Below are 16383 nucleotides of genomic sequence, written 5' to 3' on the forward strand. Positions count from 1 at the left end.
GAATTGCATCCTCGAAGTGGAACTGTTCAATGTATGGGGAGTAGACTTTATGGGACTCTTTATGTGGAAACAATATATGTTAGAGGGAGTGGACTATGTATCGAAATGGGTTGCTGCCATGATGTGCAGCGGAAATATAAGAAAACAAACACACAATGTAAACTCTCGGGATTTACTTGGTATCCACCTCAAGAAGAGGTAACTAGTCCATGGATCCACACATTCACACACCCTCCACTATAAAAGCACTCCTTCTCGGTAACTACCGAAGGCGGAGAAGCATTACAACCTCACAATACAACAATGAGAAAGAAAGAAGCAAAATACAAATGAATCTTACAAGATTACAATGAAAACCCTAGCTTCTTCTTCTTCTTGTTGCAACTCACCTCTTTATTTGGATGAGCCTCCAAGAACCTTCATGAACTAGCGGTGAGGACTCTATGGAGAAGCTGTGGAATCATTGGTGTCGCTAGAGAAGAAAGTCGAGCGTTTTGTCGATGAAATCGCACGCCAACGTCTTTATCCAACGCCAACGGTCGAGCCCCAATCGATTGGGGAGGCTTTGGATCGATCGACCGATCAATCCAGAGCGCCTCTGTACTCTAGGGAATTGCCTGGATCGATCGGCCGATCGATCCAGGGCTTATCGCGTGAAATCACAGCTCCCAATCGATCGGCTGATCGATTGGAGGCTCTGAATCGATCGACCGATCGATCCAGAGCTATTCTGTGCGATCGTGAGCTTCTCCCAATCGATCCACTGATTGATTGGGAGGAGGCTTGTCACGGAGACTCACCCAATCGATCAGTCGATCGATTGGGGATGAGCCAATCGATCGGCTGATTGATCCAGCCTATGGTTTTTGCGCAAAACTAAGTCCAAAGTCCCCTAAATCAATATCCGGTCAACCATGACCTGTTGGTACATCATGCCTAACATCCAACCACCCTTGACCTGCTAGGACACTCTCACCAAGTGTTCGTTCAATCCCTTTGACCAACTTAGACTTTTCCTCGTGCCAAGTGTCCGGTCAACCTTGACCCACTTGGACTTTACAATACCAGGTGTCCGATCAAACTTGATCCACCTGGATTTTCCTATGCCTGACTCCACTCACCAGGACTTCCCTTTCTGCCTAACTTCACTCACTAGGACTTCCCATCTACCTGGCTTCACTCACCAGGACTTCCCTTTCTGCCTAGCTTCACTCAATAGGACTTCCCATCTGCCTGGCTTCACTCACCAGGACTTTCCATCTGCCTGGTTTCACTCACCAGGACTTTCCTTTCTACCTAGATTCACTCACTAGGACTTCCCATCTGCCTGGCTTCACTCACCAGGACTTTCCATCTGCTTGGCTTCACTCACCAGGACTTTCCTTTCTTCCTAGCTTCACTCACTAGGTCTTTCGCCCTGGCTTCACTCACCAGGACTTTCCAGTCAAGTATCCAGTCAACCTTGACCTACTTGACTCTCCTTCACAATCTCCCCACATGAACAATTGCACCTGCAATCTTCATGTATTGTCTTAATGTATTGTCAAACATCGAAACCCAAACATCAAGACTCAAGCTTGAGCCAACTCAAGCTTAGTCAACCAAAGATATTGCACCAACAATCTCCCCATTTTTGTTTTTTGACAATACCTTTAAGTTAGGCTAATCCCATAGCCTCAACTTCCTTCATGCCATTGTATGAATCAGGGTTTCCTTCATTCTCCCCCTTTCCTAGAGGGCAAACTCCCTCTTTAGGTAATGAAGGCCTAACCTAACCACACATTCTCCTCCTATTGGCACACATCAAAAACTCTCTCCCTGAAGGGTCACTTACCATTCTTCACAACTTCACTCGTTGTGTTCAACACGATAATGAAAGTCCCATACCTTTCATTTTCCTTAATGCTCACCCTTGAGCATTACCACTTGGTATGTTTAAATACGATTCAACTGAAGGTCCCATACCCTTCATTTCCATCGAATGCTCATCCTTGAGCATATACCACCTAAACAATGAAGATATCCACTCCCCATTGTATTCAAATGCCCAACCTTGAGCATTTACGCTAAGGAAGGTTAACCACCTCCCAAGGTGTATGAAAAATAGATTTTCATGTTCTTAATGAGTAACTCCCCCTAAAGACATGCACGTAACTTCTGTCATTGCACCAACAATGACTTGGAATCCCTAAACATATTGGAAACCCAAATTTTGAAGTTTTGAGGTTCAAAAATTCAATATTGAAACCAAACCTCAATCTAAACCTCTACTTAGTCTTCCTTAATCAATCCATCCTTGTTTTCATCATGAAAACTCCCCCAAAATGTATATAAATGTGTTTTGAGGGGTAAGGAGTGGTTATATAGACTAAAAATGGTTTAGTATACTAAAAATAAGCTTTCCCAGTCAAAATCAGCATCCCAATCGATTGGAGTTGGGTCCCAATCGATTGAACCTGCTTGAATCGATCCACTGATCGATTCAGCTAGTGTGGATCGATCGGTTGATCGATCCAGTGAGCTTCTATTCGCGAGAAGCTCACTCTCAATCGATCGCCCGATTGATTGACACCCTTCAATCGATCGGGTGATCGATTGAAGGTCTGAAGTTGGTAAAATTTCATTTCAGTCAACTTCAGAAACCCCTAGAAAATTCTACAAAATTCCAAAAATCATGAAAATCATTGTAGACATTATTTAGGGTATATATTATCATGGAAAAATATTTTTCTATGAAAATACTTCCTATTTTCAAAGATTGACACAAACTTGAAAACTTGTAAAAACTTAAGTGGTTTCTTCAAGTTTGTGTTTAACTATTCAATTTTGATTACTATCAAAAGATAGCCTTCATCAAGGTTTTCCAAAATATATTTAAAATCATTTTCAAAACCAATATCCAACTATGTTCGTTGGGCTCAATGTACATGACTTGTACATTAGCTTTCCCAATGATTGGAAAACACATAACTATGTGTTTTGATGAACTTAAAACTCAAAAGAATGCACTACATCAACACCTTGAGTTTTGTTCATCATCCTAACATCTCACTTGTATCTAATGTGTACTAAAACACATACAAGTCACTTATAGTTCTTTAGTGAGATGTAAACCTTGGTTTTGCCCTAATCTAGGAATCATGCATATCTATCTAGGCAATTTGAGATTAGGAACATCCACTAAGGATGTTACTTGTTAATGAATGTCATTTGTCCTTAATTTGCAAGGAATTAAAATAATACATGATGTGTTATGACATACATCAAAGATGAATAATTCTCAAAAGAAAATTTCCTATAACTACATGATGTATGTATGACATGACATGGTATTTCTGTATTTTTCATAATAAAAAATGAATGCAAAACATGATGTCATGGCATCTTATGAACAAACAAAGCATGGAAAATTAGTATAAATAGAATACCTAGATTAACTATCTAAGTATCCTTAAACCTTAGCTAATCTTAAAATTTAAACCTTGATTGCCCAAGATTACCCAAGAAAATGCCAAAACCCAAATTGACATTTCTTTTACTTTCCCTACATTGTGCCAATTTAAATTAAGCATATTCCTCAAATTTTGGCACAAATTACTCTTTTAAAGAGTAACAAATTAAAATAAGACTTAGATTTGCCTTTAACTTCCAAAAAAAAATGTCAAAATCCCAACTTGGCATTTTTTTACACTTGATCTCTTGTGCCAATTAAAATTATATCCAAATACTCAAACTAAGGCACATTTGACTCCATTTAAGAAGTAAATGATAATCGTTTTCATTTTCAAAGGTTAATAATAATAACCTTGAAAATGCTCTCCGAGTGTCAACTTCATCAAAGTTGGGTTAACTACCCTTCTAATCGGAATCAACACACTCTATCCCATCTAAGGGGTAGATAAAATGCTCCTAGGAACCCAAAACCTATTGGTGCTCCTTTGATGCTCTAGGTACTCACTAGGGATAACTTCCCTAGATACCTTCTTAATGACCTTGTTAGGCTTCTTAGAAGCCTTGGTTACTTTTTCTAGATCAACTCTAGGGATTTCTTCCCTTGTGACCTTCCTAATGACTTTCTTACACTTCTTAGAAGTCTTAGTCACATTTGTTGTTGGAAAAATACTTCTAGGGATAACTTCCCTTGTATTTTTGACTTGACCACTAGGCTTAGGGTTAGTTCCATAGCTATATGGAACCCTAGGTAAGAAATTGCATCCTTCTTAGCCTTAGGTTTGTATCCCAAACCTTTATGACCATAGGATAACCCTTGTTTCTCTAAACCTAGGTTTTGACTCTTGAACCCTTGTGTATTATTTGTGATTTTTCTAAGAGTCCTTTCCAATTTATCAATTCTTGACATTAAGACTTGATTTTCTCTCCATAACTCCTCAACTTTTGGTTTTTCATTTAATCCTTGAGCAATTTTATTTTTAGGCTTGTAACTAAAATCCTTAGAATTCTTGTCTAAATTTTTATCTACCTTCCTAGACCTAGGTGTGGTAGTTTTAGCATGAAGAGCTACATATTTTTTCTTAATGCTATCATGCTTCCTATTTTTATGGTAAATAGCATTACAATGATATAAATTTGAACTAGCATGCTTTTTACCATTATTTAAAGGGGTAGGCTCAATAAATGATACCTTGCGTTTTACATTGGAGGCTCCCCCTTGAATTGTACTTCCTCCTTGAGCCTTGACCGCTTTCTTCCCCTTGGGACATTGACTACAATATTGTCCCTTTTGATTGCAAGAGAAGCACACAATGTGCTCCTTGCTCTTCTTTGTTCTGGGAGTGGTCTCTTTGGGCTTCTCCTTGCCCTTTAGTGCCACTTGGCTCTTCTTCTTGGCTAATTTTGGGCATTTGCTTTTGTAGTGCCCATGTTCCCTACACTCAACATATAATATGATTTTTATTCTTAATTGAACCATTTTTACATTCATGTGTAGGGATGACACTTGCTCCTCCATTTGATTATTCTTGATTTTTGGAGGATGTATCATCTTCTTCTCCATTTGACCCAGATGTAGAAGTTTCTCCTTCTTCCTGATCCGATGTCAACAAAGGTCTCTCCCCCTCAATCCTAGGTGGAGACTTCATCTTCTTCTTCATCCTCTTGTACATGAAACAAGGAATATCCTCCTTCCTTGCTCTTTTGGTTGCACTCCTTTGAGGATAAAGCTTCTAGGACTTCTTTTTCTTCCGATGTTGAGCACCTCTCAACCTCGGAGTCCTCTTCTTCTTCCTTTTGATCTTGATTCAATGAATCACCCTCATTTGATTCTTCTTAGATTGGTACAGTGGAGGGGATCTCATGAATGGTTGTCAATTTGCTCCAAAGCTCCTTGGCATCCTTGAATTCCCCAATTTGCTCCAAAATATGGCTAGGCAATAGATTGACCAAAAGCTTGGTCACTTTATCATTTGCCTCGCTCCTTTGAATTTGTTCTTGGCTCCACTTGCTTCTCTTGAGAACTTTGCCCTTTGAACTTGTTGGAGCTTCGAAGCCTTCCATGAGAGCAAACCATTGCTCTATCTCCACCATCAAAAAATTTTCGATCCTTGATTTCCAAAGATCGAAACTCATCATTGTGAACAATGGAGGCACCCTTGTATCAAATCCAAATCCATCTTGGAATTCCATTTGAAGTTGAGCTTCTTGAATGAAGTCTTTGACTTGTAGAATTGCTCCAACTTCTTCACCCTCTAGCTTTTTGCCCCTTCTGGCGATGATTCCGGTGAAGAGCAACCTTGCTCTGATACCACTTGTTGGGACTGAAAATGTAGCTAGAGGAGGGGGTGAATAGCTCGGCGCGATCTCGTGCTCGTCGTGGCTTGCCTCTTGCGATGATGTGCAGCGGAAATACAAGAAAACAAACACACAACGCTAACTCTAGGGATTTACTTTGTATCCACCTCAAGAAGAGGTGACTAGTCCAAGGATCCACACACTTACTCACCCTCCACTATAAAAACACTCCTTCTCGGTAACTACCGAAGGCGGAGAAGCCTTACAATCTCACAATACAACAATGAGAAAGAAAGAAGCAAAATACAAATGAATCTTACAAGATTACAATGAAACCACTATCTTCTTCTTCTTCTTGTTGTAACTCGCCTCTTGACTTGGATGAACCTCCAAGAACCTTCAAGAACTGGCGGTGAGGACTCTGTGGAGAAGTTGTGGAATCGTTGGTGTCGTTAGAGAAGAAAGCCGAGCGTTTTGTCGACGAAATTTCACGCCAACGTCTTTATCCAGCGAACGGTCGAATCCCAATCGATTGGATTGCTCCAAATCGATTGGGGAGGCTTTGGATCGATCGGCCGATCGATCCAGAGCGCCTCTGTGCTCTCGGGAATTGCCTGGATCGATCGGTCGATCAATCCAGGGCTTATCGCATGAAATTACAGCTCCCAATCGATCGGTTGATCGATTGGAGGCTCTGAATCAATCGGCCGATCGATCCAGGGCTATTCTGTGCGATCGTGAGCTTCTCCCAATCAATCCACTGATCGATTGGGAGGAGGCTTGTCGTGGAGACTCACCCAATCGATCAGCCGATCGATTGGGCATGAGCCAATTGATCGACTAATCGATCCAGCTCATGGTTTTTGCCCAAAACCAAGTCCAAAGTCCCCTAAACCAATATCCAATCAACCATGATCTGTTGGTACATCATGCCTAACATCCAGCCACCCTCGATCTGTAGGCAAGCGAAATCTAGATCTTTACCTCATGGACTGTATACACCTTTACCAATTCCTAGTGAACCTTGGGTTGATATTTCCATGGATTTTGTTTTAGGACTACCAAGGTCTAAACGAGGTATGGATTCTATTTTTGTGGTTGTGGACAGATTTTCTAAAATGGCTCATTTTATTCCTTGTAGGAAAACAGATGATGCTAACCATATTGCTGATCTATTTTTTAGGGAGATCGTGCGACTTCATGGAGTACCGAGGAGCATAGTTTCAGATCGTGATGCAAAGTTTCTAAGCTACTTTTGGAAGACATTGTGGGGAAAGTTAGGAACAAAGCTTTTGTTTTCCACAACTTGTCATCCACAAACAGATGGACAAACTGAGGTAGTAAATCGAACTTTATCTACTTTGTTAAGAGCTATCATTCAAAAGAATTTAAAAGGTTGGGAAGATTGTTTACCACATGTTGAATTTGCTTATAATAGATCTATGCATTCTACTACTAATTTTTCTCCTTTTGAAGTGGTATATGGGTTCAAACCTTTAATTCCTTTAGATTTATCGCCTTTGCCTATCTCTGAGCGTGCCAGTTTAGATGGTACCAGAAAAGCTGAGTTTGTGAGGCAACTGCATGAGAAAGTTCGATTGCAAATTGAAAAGAGGACTGAACAATATGCTGCGCAAGCCAACAAGGGACGAAAGAAAGTGATCTTTGAACCCGGAGATTGGGTTTGGGTTCATATGAGGAAGGAAAGATTTCCAACTAAACGTCGTACTAAGTTGCATCCACGAGGAGATGGTCCATTTCAAGTCATTGCTCGAATCAATGATAATGCATACAAGCTTGACTTACCAGGTGAGTATAATGTGAGTGCTACATTTAATGTTTCTGATCTTTCTCCTTTTGATGTAGGTGATCAAGATTCGAGGACGAATCCTTTTGAGGAGAGGGGGAATGATGGAATAAATGAAAGAGAACAAGTTGCGCAACAAGCTAGTGATATGGGTCATGCTCAATCCACTCCAGATATTAATGATGATCCATTATGCATCAATGGAGGACCAATTACAAGGGCTAGGGCTAAAAAGATGAAGGAAGCACTTAATGTGCTAATTGAAGATGTGAAGGCCAAAGCTACTATTGAAGAAGGTTTGACCAAGAGCAAGTCATCCGGCTTAGTCAACCTAATTCAAGCCTTAGATGAGCTAAATTAGTATTTAAGTCTCATATCTATGTAGTATGGATATGTTGGCTCAATTTGGACTCATTTTACCTTTATTTGGGTTGTAATAATGCCATATGCTTAAAATGTCTAAGTAGTCTATATGAGCCTTTACTAAATGGGCTTTCTTTTGGCCTTTTAGGGTTTTTTGGTCATCTTATAGCTATAAATAAAGGGGGTGACGGCCACATATGTATCTTTGATATATTTTTTCAATCTATAACACGGTGAGGCTCTCGCTTGTTGGTTCTTCATTGAACTTGAACTTATCAAGGCATCTCCTTGTGGCGTTCGAAGACTTATCAACCTCAATCCCATGGTTGTGGCGTCTTCCATCTTCTATACCAAGGTTCGTGCTTTTCTAAGCATTGGGTCGAGGTTTCTTTTCATCCATCTTATCGACTTAGACCTTCCTTCTTTCTGTTTTCAATTCGTTGTGGGTTCTTGAGATATCTCTCTCGTTGGGTTCACATCATTTGGTATCAGAGCTAAGTAATTCTAAATCTATTTGGTGATCCTTTTCTCATGGTTCGTGTAACTTTGGCAATTTGTTCAAAATTATCTGCTTATCATTATAATTTGAATGCTAAGGAAATACGGAGTGAGCCACAAAGTAGTAACACCCTACCATCCCCAGACCAATGGACAAGCTGAGATTTCCAACCGAGAGATCAAAGCTATATTAGAAAAGACAGTGTCCAATTCCCACAAAGACTAGTCATTGAAATTGGATGATGCTTTATAGGCATACCGTACTACTTTCAAGACTTCAATCGGTATGACCCCATTCCGACTTGTGTACAGGAAGTCATGTCATCTTCCAGTAGAATTAGAACACAAGACTTACTTGGAGATAAAACAGCTTAACATGGACCTGAAGTTAGCAGGAGATAAAAGAAAACTCCAATTAAATGAGCTTCATGAGTTGAGGATGGATGCCTACGAACATGCCAAATCCTACAAAGAGAGAACAAAGGGATGACATGATCAACATATCATGCGGAGAGAATTCAAGGAAAGGGACTCAGTGTTATTGTTTAATTCAAGATTGAAGCTTTTTCCTAGAAAGTTAAAATCGAGACGGACAGGATCATTCCAAGTTAAAAAGTTTACCCATTCGAAGCTGTTGGCATTTGGAGTGAAGAGCGTGGAGAATTTAAAGTAACCGGCCAGCGTTTAAAAATATACTTCCATGATGTATCGGTGGAGGAAGATATGCTGATATACTTCTCAGATTCGCGCCCACCTAAATGAGTTAAAATGGGGTCGAGCTAAAGACCTAAAACAAACACTTCTTGGGAGGCAACCCAAGGGTTTTTCATTTTAGTTCATTATTCTGTTTATCGTTTTATTTCTCTGGTAAGATTAGTCGAGTACTGTTATTAATTTTTATTTTTGGGTATTCTCTTTCAGGATGTGCATAGCCTCCATGAGCTGGCCATGAGTGTTTCATGGGCGTGGAGGCGTCAGAGGAGCCAAAATGGCGAAAGGTGAGTCACCGTGCGCTTAAGGGAGTCGGCCATGTGACCCCACACGGCGGTGCGAAGCCAACAAGGGGACAAAGGCCATTGGCCGTGCAACCTTGCACGGTTGTGTGGCCTGTGTAGAGAAAAGAAGGACACGGGCCGTGCCAATTGGCACGGTCGTTCAAGACCACCAGTGAAGAAGGAAACACAGGTCGTGCCAATCGGCACGGCCGTGCGATCATGGCAGAGGGTAGGAAGGAGCCGGCCGTGCCAATTGGCACGGCTGTGTAGAGTCGCCAAGAGGAGGGTGTGCAACCCTACACGACCTGGGCCAAAATCCCTCCTTATTAGGGCACGGGTGTGCAGAGGCTTGCACGCTCGTGCCGCCACCTTCACCCCTTCCCCATACCTCCTTTCTTTTCCTTTCCTCCTCCAACTTCCCAAGGTGCTACCACCCACTCCCCACGTTCATCTCACTCAAATCTACCTCTCTCGTCATCAATGGTGTCGAACTTCGTCGAAGGGAGCTCTTGTCAAAGGAAAGGAAAAGAGTTGTTGGTTGTCTCAAACGAGGGGAATGCACGCTTCAAAGGTATATCGAACAACTTTGGCATTACTTTCTCTAATGACGAACAATTGCATCATTATCATTCTTTATCTAAACGCTCCATTTTGAGCACTAGATTTATGGACCGAGAAACCTTATAAGTATTGGGGTTTGGGAATGATATTGATTGGTTGCTTGATAGAATAGGTTGGACTAACTTAATGAGCATGGAATACCCAACCTATCCGCGTATCGTTTTGGAAATTTTAAGTTCAATCAATGTTGATAATGTTCAAGGAGGAGGAAAAATAAAATTTCGTTTATTTAATGATGAGTATGAATGGACTCTTAAAGAATTTAATGTATGCTATGATTTGCCTAGAGATGGGACCTCCATAATTCTACCCGCTTTCGAAAACTCTAACCTATGGCAACAAATTTGTGGTTGGTCTCGATTCAATCCACATGCTTCTACTAGTACTAGTATTGTCAACCCAATATTTCGATATGTCCACTTGATGATAAGCAACACAATATTTGGAAGGGGAAGGGGGGGGGGGGGGGGGGGTGTAAAGACGGAATTGTAAGGCTCTCTAACTTGTATTATTTATGGGTAATGGTAGAAAATGTGTCTATTAATTAAGGATATTTCTTTTTGAAGTACTTGGTAAACTTAGGGAAAATTTCCTCCCCTACCCCCATTGTTTTAGGTGGATTACTTACTCATATTGCTGTAGTATTAGGTTATGATCTTAGTGGTCTTGAAAAGATTGAAGATGTCTATCGAATGGATTTAAATTTTTGTTTAACCACTCATTTGATTCGCCGAGAGGAATATAGGTATAGTTTATTGATTAAGGATAGTTTTCCCCTTAGATTGTCCAACCCGGCTTTGACCATGATCCATGTTAAGGAGAATTGGCGTTTGACTTTAGCGAAGCAACATCTTAACCAACCTCCACCCTCCGTGCCTTTAGATGTGCCTTCAGCTACTCGAGATGTTTTACGGTTTAATTTCCAAGAATTTCGCCCTATCATTGACTTTCTTCATCATGACTTAGAACAAAATAATGGATTGTTCACTTGAAACATTTGCATGAAGGATGAGCGATTTAAGTGTTTGCAGGAGTGTTTTAAGAGAGAGAGAATTATGCACATGAATGCTTGAATTTATGGAGGCCCATAGAAAGTGAATGGTTTGGAACGAAGATTTTAGATGGTATATGAGGAACTTTCAGAATAATATTGATGAGTTGTTCGCGTATCATAAAAAGGTAAGGGACTTGAGATGGGTAGTTGAGACTTATCTTGAGCTTCCAGATCTCCCCGACCTTCAGCCTCATTGACCATTTTGATTCCATCAGGATGATGAAAAGTCTAAGTCTGGGGGGTGTTGTGTCTGCACAACTTGCGTCAAGTCAAGTTTTTCTTTTCTTTCTGCATATTTTATTAGTATGCTTTGTTTATTTAGTTTGTTTTGTTTACTCATATTTTATTAGTTTCATATTTGTACTTGTATCTCATTTGCACTTTCCTTTCCTACTTGTAATTCTTCATCATTTTTGTTTCTTTTTGAAAAAAAATGTAAAAAAATAGTTTTGAGGCATATTTGAGAACATCAAACCTTCTATTTTTTCTGCTAACTTGTCTGATAGCAAAATGACTAGCATTTTCTTAGTTTATGTGTTGTCAAGATAGTGTTAGTATGTTTGGTGTATCTCCTTTCTCTATCTTTAGTAGCATGAAATAAGCTAAGTAATGTACAGAGTTTGGTATAAGTCTTGGCCTAACCTTAAGAATCTTATTTTCACTACACTTAAGTACTTAACCTTGAATAGTAGAAATATTTTTTGAAATAGTTATGATTCATCCAAATTGTTTAGTACTTTTGTTCCCATGGTGATTTCTTATTTATATTTTGGTTACTGGATGACCTTGGATCATGGAAGCTCATTTGGAAAAATCTAAATCCCGACATATGCATCTCGCATTTGTGATTAGTGCTACACCTCTATAGCACCCCCAAAAAAAATGTGTTGAATAAGGGATAAAAAACTGTTGTCGTGAGTGGAAACTAACAATTTACCCCTTTGAGACCGAGTTAGGTTACTGAGGAAATACATGTTATGTTTCTCTTGATTCTTAGTGGTATCCTTTGAAACCTTGTGTAATTTAAGGAAAACGAACCAAGTGTGTTGCAGGTAAGTGCCTGTCAACATGAACATTAGGAACTCAATTGTATGACGACTTAACTAAGACAGAGAATTGAAACTTGAAGAGTTTGAGTTACTTATTGCACCGAGCAAAGAACTTATGCTTAGGCCATACTTAGGTTACTCCACAATCGTGCTTATCAATGAAACTAGTTGATAGAGTTAGGCGAATGCATTAGGGATTATGAAACACTGCAGGAACTCATGAACATAGTTTGCAGCGTTTTGCTTGAGGACAAGCAAAGGTTCAAGTCTAGGGATGTGATGTGCGTAAATATTATGATCGTTTATGCATGTTTTAACGCACATTCACTTACTTTATGCGTATATATTCTTTGCATGATCGTCTCTCTGACCATATACTCATCATAAATACTCTTTTCTTCGGAGATATGCTCTTTGTTTGGTTTTGTGTTGATAGGGACAACTTTCGGAGCAAAAACAGCGATTGTTGATGCACCGGAACGAGGCAGAGAACACGGTTGTGCAACCTTGCACGACCGTGTGGCCAAACAGAGGAAGAACAGTGCATGGTCGTGCAACTCTTGCATGACCGTGTGGCCAAACAGAAATGGATCCGCGCACGACCATGCAAATATGCACGGTTGTGCCCCCCATGACTAGCAGCCAAGCCATGCATGGTCGTGCAATCCTTCACGGTCGTGTCCCAGGAGCAATGCCCTAGATCCACACGATCGTGCCAATTGGCACGGCCGAGCAGTGTGGCCAGAGGCAAAAGAAGGCACAGTCGTGCCACATCTGCACGGTCATGTCGCGGCCGTGCCCTAGCCTATAAAAAGGATTCTAACCCTTCTCCTCAAGGGGGAGCGAGCCGTTAAAGGGAGAATTGCCTTGGTACTGTTCCACACCATCCAAGACCTCCATCTAGTGATCCTTCATCACCACATCAACTCCAGAAGCAAAGGATTGGATCCAAAGATCACTCGTCATCGTTGGATAAGCATCCTTTCTCTTTCTCTCTTCTTGTTTGAGGATTGTATGCTTAATTACATTATGTCTTCGGGTTTTTCTCCGGCGTCTATGGAGTAGATTCCTTGTTCTAGGATTAGGGAGTAGTTGTGGATTGGTTTTGATGTAAGACTCATCTTTATGCCATTATTCATTAGATTATTTCGCTTGCTTTGTTTCAACTACTATGCATGAGACTTGTAGCTAGATTTTCATATCGTATTAATTGATTGTATAGGGATTGCTAACCTCGTAGAGAGAGTATCTTAGATCGTATACCCGAGGGGCCCTAGTTGCAGGGGTAACCCATTCACAGACATCTAGGGTATTTCCTCGAAAGGAGAGGCAACTTCTCCCCAAGGAAGTAAGAGACCAAACCAAGCCCTTATTTCTATCCTTAATGACACCAATTAGAGTTGCGCTCTCGTGATCTATCGAGGCGTTCTAGTAACAAGGGTTAACAGTAACAGGATTTCATAGGGATCTTCTCTATTTAGTGCTTAAGGATAGTTTTTTAACTTCTACCGAATGCATGTTGATGGACAATGAGTAAAGGATAGAACGTAATACATCAATACCACCACAATTGTAATGCCCGCCCTTCCCCTACTGATGGTCAAGGCGGCGCTACGCGGACATACATACATGCATAAGAAATCATTGCAGCGGAAGAAAAATTTTGTTTTTTTTTTGTACAACTTAAAGCTTAAAACCAAAACATGTGAACATGCTAGCATTCAGGCATATAAAATTTGATTTCTTACTATCTATTACTTGGAACATGATACATGCTTGTTAACTAGATCATAAAGTGTACTAAATAAGAGGGAACTAAACATGTATTCTATTCTCTAGAGTTCATGATATCTAACAATTCTTAACATTTCAAGGTTTCATGAAACATAAGAGAATATAAGTTCATATTTAAGCATTCAACTATCCAATAAGTTCAAGATAATATCAAATAGCAACCATCAGAAGTATCTAATAGGAAAAATAAGTTAACATGCAAACTTAGAATATGCATAAGTCCTGAAACACAAAACAGATCTCTTCCACCATGCCACTGCACACACATCTTTGCCCTTCCTGCTGCTCCCTTTAGTTTAACCATGCTTTACCCTTTTCTGCAGTACAAGGGAATAAAACTATAAGCACATAGGCTTAGTAAGATCCTTTCCTACTCACAAAAGTCATAAATCATGAATTAAACATAGAGTAGTGATATATTCATTTAACCAATATCTAGATTTAACATTTCATGTTAGCATGAGGTAGTGTCATATTCATTAGGCAAATCATAACATAGTATAAGAAAGCATAAGCATAATGCAGTAGCATGTTCTTCTATGTATCATAGACATATCTCAAGAGAGCACCTTCCTTAAAGCATAACATTCACATAACATGAAATCACATATATATGCAAGATGTTCTTTTGAAAACATGTATCAAAATCATATAGCATGAAACAAGTATATGCAATATGTCCTTTTTGCAAACATATATATTATAGGTACTTAAACATAAATCTCAACATGAGGGTCCGACATTGTACCACATACATGAATTGCGCGCATCCTAAATAAATCCAAGGTAGCTAATCTTGAACCTACTAGGACCAATGCTAGTTTCCTTGACCATCGACCTAGAGGCAACTTAGGAGCCCCTCCCATGGACCATTCTTAGGGTCCGGTACAAGCCCATACAAAAGTAAAATAGCATATCATGTTTTTGTCATATCATGAAACATAGCATGTTCTTTGTCATATCATGAAGCATATCATGTTCTTGTCATATCATGAAGCATATCATGTTCTTGTCATATCATGAAGAGTGCTCTTAGTCCCAACTTAAAAGGAAGCATCTCTTAGACATTTCATCATACATAATCTTTTCATAAGCATAACATGGTGACATAAAGTTCACATATCACATAACATAACATAGAGAGTCATTATCATGCATAGTTAGGGTTTTGAACTTTCCACAAATCCTAATTCACGTCTTGGCCGAAACTTGCATGGACATGTTCTTAAATTTCAAACAACTTTAAAACATGAAAACCTTAACTAAAATCATATAGTGGATCACATACCATAAGGAATCATAAGCAAGCATAGGTTATGTTTTAAAACTTTCTCAAGTCTCTTTTAATTCATCTTGGCCGAAACCTATAGAGCATGGTTCTAGGGTTCTTTTAAACAACATTAAGCATGAAACATTTATTTAACAAGTGAGACTCTTAGCAAACATACATGAAGTCTCCAACCCTAATTTCCAAGTCATGGCCGAAACATACAAGCATGAATCTAGAGTTTTCTTTTTAGCAACCTTGAGTATGAAACATTAAATTAAGATCACATGATACATGGCATAACAAGTGAGACCCTTAGCAAGCATACATGAAGTTTCCAACCCTAATTTCCAAGTCATGGCCGAAACATATAAACATGAATCTAGGGTTTTCTTTTAAGCAACCTTAAGCATGAAACATTAAATTAAGATCACATGATACATGGCATAACAAGTGAGACCCTTAGCAAGCATACATGAAGTTTCCAACCCTAATTTCCAAGTCATGGCCGAAACATATAAACATGAATCTAGGGTTTTCTTTTAAGCAACCTTAAGCATGAAACATTAAATTAAGATCACATGATACATGGCATAACAAGTGAGACCCTTAGCAAGCATACATGAAGTTTCCAACCCTAATTTCCAAGTCATGGCCGAAACAAATAAGCATGAATCTTGGGTTTTCTTTTAAGCAACCTTAAGCATGAAACATTAAATTAAGATCACATGATACATGGCATAACAAGTGAGACCCTTAGCAAGCATACATGAAGTCTCCAACCCTAATTCCAAGTCATGGCCGAAACATATAAGCATGAATCTAGGGTTTTCTTTTAAGCATGAACCTTAAACTAAGACCATATGATACATAGCATGACATAGAAGAAAACCTAAGCAAATCTAGTTGGAGTTCAACTTCCCTAAACCCTTTTTCATTTTCTTCTTAGCCGAACTCACAAGGCTTGTTTCAAGGGTTTTTAAGCTACATAAATCATGAATAACCTTTTGATAACATCACATCACATATTAGATATCATAAGAAAGCAACATAAGCTAGACAATTTGAGTTTAGACTTCTCTAGTCCTTTTAATTCATCTTGGCCGAAACCTATAAGCATGATTTCTAGGTTTTCAAGCAACATATATCATGAATAACATCTTAATAACATCATCTAACTTATTAGG

Source organism: Zingiber officinale, chromosome 8A (genome assembly GCF_018446385.1).
Source record: "Zingiber officinale cultivar Zhangliang chromosome 8A, Zo_v1.1, whole genome shotgun sequence".
Lineage (NCBI taxonomy): Eukaryota > Viridiplantae > Streptophyta > Magnoliopsida > Zingiberales > Zingiberaceae > Zingiber > Zingiber officinale.